The sequence below is a fragment of the Heptranchias perlo genome, chromosome 23, assembly GCF_035084215.1.
Source record: "Heptranchias perlo isolate sHepPer1 chromosome 23, sHepPer1.hap1, whole genome shotgun sequence".
NCBI classification, from domain to species: Eukaryota; Metazoa; Chordata; class Chondrichthyes; order Hexanchiformes; family Hexanchidae; genus Heptranchias; species Heptranchias perlo.
Window position 1 is genome coordinate 35,639,106 of NC_090347.1, and position 9,290 is coordinate 35,648,395.

A 9,290-nucleotide genomic window follows, 5' to 3' on the forward strand; every position below is an offset into this window, starting at 1 on the left:
GTAAATAGCTTTGTTTAAATTTAAGACTCTAGTTTCGGACATAACTACATCACTCTCAAACTCAATATGAAATTCTATCATATTATGATCACTCTACTCCAGAGGATCCTTAACTATAAGATTACTAATTAACCCTGTCTCTTTACACAATACTAGATTTAAAATAACCTGTTCCCTAGTTGGTTCCTCAGCATATTGTTCTGGAAAACTGTCTCAAATGCATTAGATGGAGTCAAGATGAAGATCAGCCATGATCTAATTGAGTGGCGGAACAGGCTTGAGGAGCTTTATTCCAAAGAAAGAAATAATTTACATTTATATAACATCTTTCATGTTCTCAGGGTATCGCACAGTGCCTCACAGCCAATTAAGTATTTTTGAAATAACTTGTTATATAGGCAAATGTGGCAGCCAATTTGTGCATAGCAAGTCCCACAAATAGCAATGAGATGAATGATCAGTTCATCTGTCTTGGTCGTGTTGGTTGAGGGATGAATATTGGCCAGGACACGGGGAGAACTTTCCAAAATTGCTATGGGATCTTTTACATCCACCTAAACGGGCAGACGGGACCTCAGTTTAACGTTTCATCTGATAGCACCCCCAACAATGCCGCACTCCTTCAATATGAAATCTGAGCCTAGACTATGTGCTCAAGTCTGTAGTGGGTCTTGAACTCCCAACCATTAGAGGTGAGAGTGCTGCCAACTGAGCCAAACTGGCACAGGCTACAGAAGCATGTCCAATTGTGCCTTAAACCCATTTACACTGTCTGCCCTCTCCTGTTAATTCATTAGACAGATAATGTTTCAAGAAAGCAGAAAAAGAGAGAAAATCTAGAGGTGGGCCTAATCAAAATCAAACTTTGCGACAATTCAGTTTGTTGCCCCCCTCCCCCCCGCCCCCGCCCCCCGCCAGTCTAGAGCAGGTCGAGTGCAGTGCGTCAGTTCAATACATCAGCGGCAATACTAGAATGTTGATCAAGTTTAAAATCACTCAGTGCTCACTCTGCAAAAGACTGATCAATTGCAAAGATGCCGGTATCTTTAGATTCTTGCCTCCCAGCTGTGAAAGGGATTGAAAAGAGCTGAAATTAGTGCTAATCAGATACCAATTGGCTGGCGCCTGTGAGGCCGTTTCATCATTCATTCGATTCTCAAGCCAAATGAATGGCTTTTGACCCACGTCCCAATTGCAAATGAAAAGCCACCTCCTGTTTGTAAAGAAGCCGCACAAATAAACCTGTTCCCGGATGAGCAGCATTTTCTCCTCCTTCACTGCCCCCCTCGTCTCAATCTCTTGAGCTGATTACACTACTGTAAGCAAAACTGATCTCAGCCACGTAACAGACATCACAACTCACATCAAATACCTTTGTTTCATCGCCTTCGAGTCAACCTGAGCCAAGATCTCAGCCCTCCTGAAGCTACCTGCTGAAATCAAACGTGGCCGGGAAATAAACAAGACAACCAGCAGACTCAGAGCAGCTGCGTATCATTTTAAAGAGACACTGAGGCTCCAGCTTCTTACCAAGGGCGACCTGGCGCAGTTTAGGTTTGAAAAAAGGAAAAATCCTTTAGGCTATAGTGCTCCTTTCACGACAGAGACTTTTGTAATGTTGTTTGGGAAAGGACGGAACTATTGCTTAATTGATTAAAAGTTCTGCTTTTAAATTCGCAGGAAAAAGAGACTCAAATGCTGCCGGCAGTGTAGGGACGAGCAACAAGGCTGATTGATGGTGTTAAGAGGTCTGAGTTATCGAGGGATGGAGAAACTTGGGTTTTTCAACCTTGAAGGAAGGCATCTGAAAAATGACTTTTTTTATTATTCGTTCATGGGATGTGGGCTTCGCTGGCAAGGCCGGCATTTATTGCCCATCCCTAAATGCCCTTGAGAAGGTGGTGGTGAGCTGCCTTCTTGAACCACTGCAGTCCGTGTGTTGAAGGTTCTCCCACAGTGCTGTTACGTAGATAGTTCCAGGATTTTGACCCAGTGACGATGAAGGAACGGCAATATAATTCCAAGTCAGGATGGTGTGTGACTTGGAGGGGAATGTGCAGGTGGTGTTGTTCCCATGTGCCTGCTGCCCTTGCCCTTCTAAGTGGTAGAGGTTGCGGGTTTGGGAGGTGCTGTCGAAGAAGCCTTGGCGAGTTGCTGCAGTGCATCCTGTGGATGGTGCACACTGCAGCCACAGTGCGCCGGTGGTGAAGGGAGTGAATGTTTATGGTGGTGGATGGGGTGCCAATCAAGCGGGCTGCTTTGTTCTGGATGGTGTCGAGCTTCTTGAGTGTTGTTGGAGCTGCACTTGTCCAGGCAAGTGGAGAGTATTCCATCACCCTCCTGACCTGTGCCTTGTAGATGGTGGAAAGGCTTTGGGGAGTCGGGAGGTGAGTCACTCGTCACAGAATACCCAGCCTCTGACCTGCTCTTGTAGCCACAGTATTTATGTGGCTGGTCCAGTTAAGTTTCTGGTCAATGGTGACCCCCAGGATGTTGATGGTGGGGGATTCGGCGATGGTAATACCGTTGAATGTCAAGGGGAGGTGGTTAGACTCTCTCTTGTCGGAGATGGTCATTGCCTGGCACTTGTCTGGCGTGAATGTTACTTGCTACTTATCAGCCCATTATAGAGGTGTATAAGATAGCAAATGTAAGGAGTCGCACAACACCAGGTTATAGTCCAACAGCTTTATTTGAAATCACAAGCCTTCGTCAGGTGAAGTCCACCCCAGTCCATCACCAGCATCTCCACATCATAAGATAGCAAATGGTATGGATAAAAAAGTCAATCTGGGAAAATTACTTCAAACTAAAGCTTGAAAAGGGGACAAGGAGATACAATTCAAACTAGTGAAAGGTAAATTGAAGAAGTTCTTCTTCACACAGAACTTGATGAACACGTGATCGGGATTTTCCACTTTCATGGACTTCAAGACTGCAGAAATAAAAAGGTCAAAGGCAAAAAGCCACCTGTTCAAGGTGCTGATGCGTAACCACTGCTTATGAAGCTGTCTCCCAGCAATAATTCAACACAAGCAGTCAACACCTTTAAGAGCATAGAAGAGGTGAATGGAAAGGAGAAAATTGGCAAGAGTGGCATTGTGACTGTGATGCTATCTACATTGCATGATGGGAGCTGCTCAGAAGCCCAAAGTAACACTCCTGGGAATGTAAGGGTGTAAGCAGGTCAATAACATTATTTTATTGCTTAAAGGACTAGGAGTACAGAAAGTGCAGGGGTGAAATTAAAAAGGAAATTAGGAAAGCAAAGAGAGGGCATGAAAAGATAGTGGCAAATAAAATTAAGGAAAACCCAAAAATGTTTTATAAATACATGAAGAGCAAGAGGATAACAAAGGAAAGAGTAGGGTCTATTAGAGACCAAAAAGGTAACCAATGTGTGGAGGCAGAAAATGTGGCTATGGTTCTTAATGAATACTTTGTGTCTGTCTTCACAAGAGGGGGCGTAGCAGAGATTGTAGTTAAAGAAGAGGAGGAGTGTAAAATATTGGATGGGATAAACATAGTGAGAGAGGAAGTATTAAGGGGTTTAGCATCTTTGAAAGTAGATAAATCGCCTGGCCCAGAAGAAATGTATCCCAGGCTGTTAAGAGAAGCAAGGGAGGAAATAGCAGTGGCTCTGACCATCATTTTCCAATCCTCCCTGGCTACAGGCGTGGTGCCAGAGGACTGGAGGACTGCTAACGTTGTAGCGTTGTTTAAAAAGGGGAAAAAGAGAGAAACCGAGTAATTATATGCCAGTCAGTCTAACCTCGGTGGTGGGCAAATTATTGGAATCAATTCTGAGGGACAGCATAAATCGTCATTTAGAAAGGCACGGGTTAATCAAGGACAGTCATCGTGGATTTGTTAAGGGAAGGTCATGTCTATCTAACTTGATTGAATTTTTTGAGGACGTAACAAGAAGGGTTGATGAGGGTAACGCGTTTGATATAGTGTACATGGATTTTAGCAAGACTTTTGACAAGGTCCCACATGGCAGACTGGTCAAAGAAGTAAAAACCCATGGATCAAAAATTGGCTCAGTGGCAGGAAAGGGTACTGGTTGACGGGGGTTTTGCGACTGGAAGGCTGTTTCTAGTGGGGTTCCGCAAAGCTCAGTATGAGGTTCCTTGCTTTTTGTGTTATATATTAAAGATTTGGACTTGAATGTGGGAGACTTGATCAAAAAGTTTGCAGATGATACAAAAATTGGCCGTGTGGTTGATAGTGAGGAGGAAAGCTGTAGACTGCAAGAAGATATCAATGGACTGGTCAGGTGGACAGAGAAGTGGCAAATGGAATTCAATCCAGAGAAGTGTGAGGTAATACATTTGGGGAAGGCAAACAAGGCAAGTGAGTATACAATAAATTGAAGGATACTGAGAGGTATAGAGGAACAAAGGGACCTTGGAGTGCATGTCCACAGATCCCTGAAGGTAGCAGGACAGGTAGATAAGGTGGTTAAAAAGGCATACGGGATACTTTCCTTTATTAGCCGAGGCATAGAATACAAGAGCACGGAGGTTATGCTGGAACTGTATAAAACATTGGCTAGGGCACAGCTTGAGTACTGCGTACAGTTCTGGTCACCACATTACAGGAAAGATGTGATTGCACTAGAGAGGGTACAGAGGAGATTTACGAAGATGTTGCCAGGGCTGATGAAGTTTAGTTATGAGTAAAGATTGGATAGGCTGGGGTTGTTTTCTTTGGAACAAAGGAAGCTGAGGGGAGATTTAATTGAGGTGTATAAAATTATGACGGGACTAGATAGAGTGGATAGGGAGGACCTATTTCCCTTAGCAGAGAGATCAGTGACCAGGGGGCAAGGTTTTAAAGTAATTGGTAGAAGGACTAGAGGGGAGCTGAAGAGATTTTTTCTTCCACCCAGAGGGTGTTGGGGTCTGGGACTCACTGCCTGAAAGGGTGGTGGAGGCAGAAACCCTCAACTCATTTAAGAAGTACTTGGACGTGCACTTGAAATGCCATGACCTACAAGGCTACGGACCAAGTGCTGGAAAGTGGGATTAAGCTGGATAGCTCTTTCGGCCGGCACAGAAATGATGGGCTGAATGGCCTCCTTCTGTGCCGTAACTTTCTATGATTCTATGACTAATGTGACTACATAACATTAATTATTCAAACAGGGCCTTGGCTTCAAAGCCTGGAAATTACACTGTGATACAAGTACTGTATTTGTATCAAATTCCTCTATCTGCTGTTTTAACAGAGGCACTAACCTGCTGAAATTAAGAGAAATTTGAGTTAAGTATTCAGAAAAATTTAAGCTGCATTTATATAGCACCCGTCATGTGTCAGGACATCCCAAAATGCTTTATAGCCAATAAATTGCTGTTGCTTTGTAGACAAACGTGGCAGCCAATTGGCACACATCGAAGTCTCACAAAGAGCAATGAGAAAGATGACCAATTGATATGCTTTGGTGGTGTTGGTTGAGTGATGAATGCTGGGAGAACTCCCTGCTCTTCTCCAAAAAATGCCAAGGGCTCTTTTACGTGCACCTGTGCAGGGAAATGGGCCCTTAGTTTAGCGTCACATCCAAAAGATAGCACTTCCAACAATACAAGTCCCTCTACTGCATTGAAGGGACAAAATAGATTATATGATCAATTCCTGGAATGGGACTTGAACCCACAACCTTCTGAGGCAGCAGTGAGAGTGCAACTACTGAACCAACCTGACAAGCACAGTAATGTGACGCAGAGTAATTTCCGACCTGAGAGTTTAGTGACTCGAATTCTGGTAAATATAGTTTGTTTGAAGCCTGGTTGGAACACTAAAATCTTTCTGTATTTCCATTTATTATTTAAAACATGACACCAAACAACCATTGTACAAAAAAAACAGATGGCTTTATTGCAACATATCATTTCTCTCTCAAACTTGTCATGAATCTTGAAACTTGACCTAAATCTTTTAATCAATCAAATTCCAGACTTTGTGCATCAGCAAAATGGAGGTCAAACAGCTGCTGAGAAATTAGATTTATTAGTACTTGCCTTGCTCGTTCATTGATCTGCTTCACGTAGAATGTGTTGTAAGACTCAAAATTCCTATCTTCACCAGATTATAAGTGGCTGTTTCAACGAGATCATAAGGTCTATTAAAAATGGACCTACAGAATGAATGCACGGCCTTTGTTTGTGTTTTTATGTAACAACATGTTTGGAAAATTATGGAGCTAGAACCCCTGAGGGTACTGAAATGTTAGAACAGGCTACTTGAAACCAGAGCCTTACGCCCACCAGACTCCTACAGCTTGCCGCTTTTGTCTGTGCCCGAATGTTTTGATGCTGTCAGGCTCTGGGCTAGGGTGGCCACAAATATTTTCTCCACCTTGTTTAGCCAACATTCCAGATGGGCGAAGGCACCTGGCCCTTTAAGAATTTGCAATGGATTTGGGGGGAGGGGAGGAAATAGCACAGAAGTAGGTGGTGTAGTAGGTTAGACCCTGGCCATTCATCTCCAGGACCTGGATTAGAATGGAGTGCAGAGTGACTGTCTCCTCTGTCTGCTGACTGCGAGGATTCTACATAAAATGAGTGCGGACAATCTCAATCCAGTCGCTAGTGAGCATGGGCCCACAGCACCATTCTGGCCCTAATTTAGCAATAAGCCACCAACAGCCTCCACAGTCTAGAAATGCATCTAATTGTTTCTTGAGCTCATTCATACATAGGAACAGGAGTAGGCCATTCAGCCCCTCGTGCCTGCTGCGCCATTTGATAAGATCATGGCTGATGTGATCTAACTCCATATACCTGCCTTTGGCCCTATCCCTTAATACCTTTGGTTGCCAAAGAGCTATCTATCTCAGATTTAAATTTAGCAATTGAGCTAGTATCAATTGCCGTTTGCGGAAGAGAGTTCCAAACTTCTACAACCCTTTTTGTGTGTAGAAATGTTTTCTAATCTCGCTCCTGAAAAGGTCTGGCTCTAATTTTTAGACTGTGCCCCCTACTCCTAAAATCCCCAACCAGCGGAAATAGTTTCTCTCTATCCACCCTATCTGTTCCCCTTAATATCTTATAAACTTCGATCAGATCACCCCTTAACCTTCGAAACGCCAGAGAATACAACCCCAATTTGTGTAATCTCTCCTCGTAACTTAACCCTTGAAGTCCGGGTATCATTCTAGTAAACCTACGGTGCACTCCCTCCAAGGCCAATATGTCCTTCCGAAGGTGCGGTGCCCAGAACTGCTCACAGTACTCCAGGTGCGGTCCAACCAGGGTTTTGTATAGCTGCTGCACAACTTCTGCCCCCTTGTACTCTCGTCCTCTAGATATAAAGGCCAGCATTCCATTTGCCTTCTTGATTATTTTCTGCACCTGTTCATGACACTTCAATGATCTATGTACCTGAACCCCTAGGTCCCTTTGCACATCCACTGTTTTTAACTTTTTACCATTTAGAAAGTACCCTGTTCTATCCTTTTTTTGATCCAAAGTGGATGACCTCACATTTGTTTACATTGAATTCCATTTGCTACAGTTTTGCCCATTCACCTAATCTATCAATATCGCTTTGTAATTTTATGTTTTCATCTACACTGCTTACAATGCCACCACTCTTTGTGTCATCGGCAAACTCAGATATGAGACTTTCTATGCCTTCACCTAAGTTGTTAATAAATAGTGAATAATTGAGGCCCCATATTGTGAATAATTGAGGCCTGCTCCAAAGGACTTTCCTGGTAATTTATTCTACAACGCCATCGTGCTTTGGGTGAATATATTCCACCTAATGTTCCTTCTTACTTATAACTTGCTAATTTTTAATACGTGTTCCATATTCTGTGAACCCTTCACCACTGTGAACAATTTTCCTGGCTGAACCTATTCACAGGAACACGAGAACGTACAGCTCGGAAAAAGACCATTCCAGACAATCAGAAAGACCAGGAACTATCACACACCACTCTATCCCTCATACCCCTCAATTGCTTCCCTGGCCAAATAGCAATCCAGTTCTGTCTCTAATTTAATGACAGAATCCATCTGTTTTGCCCTTTATAATCTTAAAACAAGTCTGCCTTCCTTAACCTTTCCTCATAATTCAAATGCCTAATAAGCAAGCAACTGGGTTTCAATAATAGTTAAGTTCTAGAAACCTAAGAATGTTAGTGACATTTGTATGCCACGCTCCAGACTTTTTTCTCGTAACAGTTCCCCAATAACAAAAAACAAAACTAGCTGAGTTTCCATCTTTAAAGCGGTGTTTACACTACAACTGCTGAGCCAGTGCAATGTGGTTCCAGTTGGCATCAAGAAGTTGTATTGTAAATCCAGAGTCAGACCCTGACCTAAATCAAAAGTGAAGCAGAACAGGCCTCCCTGTAGCTTTGGTGTGAAGTGAAAATGCTACATACCAAAACTAGACCTGTGGTGTCAATGGAGCCTTGAGGAAGTGTCAGAGGTGAAAGGCAAGTGCGCTAACCTATCATCTTTCTTTCTAATCCTAATTCTAAATGTCAGCTGTGGCTCAGTGGGTAGAACTCTCGTCTTTGAGTCAGAAGGTCACGGGTTCATAGTCCCAATCCAGAGACTTGAACACACAATCCAGGCTGACAGTTCAGTGCAGTACTGGGGGAGTGCTGCCCAGTCAGAGGTGCCGTCTTTCAGATGAGATGTTAAACCGAGGCCATGTTTGCCCTCTCAGGTGGACGTAAACGATCCTATGGTACTCTTTCAAAGAAAAGGCGGGAAGTTCTCCCTGGTGCCCTGGTCAATATTTAACCCTCAACCACTATAACAGATTATCTGGTTATTATCTCATTGCTGTTTGTGGGACCTTGCTGTGCGCAAATTGGCTGCCATGTTTCCTACATTACAACAGTGACTGCACTTTAGAAGTACTTCATTGGTTTGGGATGCTATATAAATGCAAGTCTTTCTTTTATTGTAGCCCCCACCACATTTTATTATGCTTAGGAAAAGTAGCAATTTTTTTGGCATATCAAAAAAAACCAGCTCCAGATCGGTTTATTAAGTGAGCACGGGGAAAAAGTTGGGTGATGTGTTAAGGCAGAGGAACACTATAGGAAGAATGTTGAGGCAATAGATAGGGTACAGCAGATTCAAGAAGATGCTGCTCGATAATGAGGAAATACAAATGCAAAGAAAGACTTGAAAGATTTACGTTGTTTTAGTTAGAAAAGAGATTGTGTTGTCACTCGTTTCATTGCTGTTCGTGGGATGTTGCTGTGTGCAAAATGGTTGTCACATTTCCCTACATAACAGCAGTCACTGCACCTCAAAAAGAAA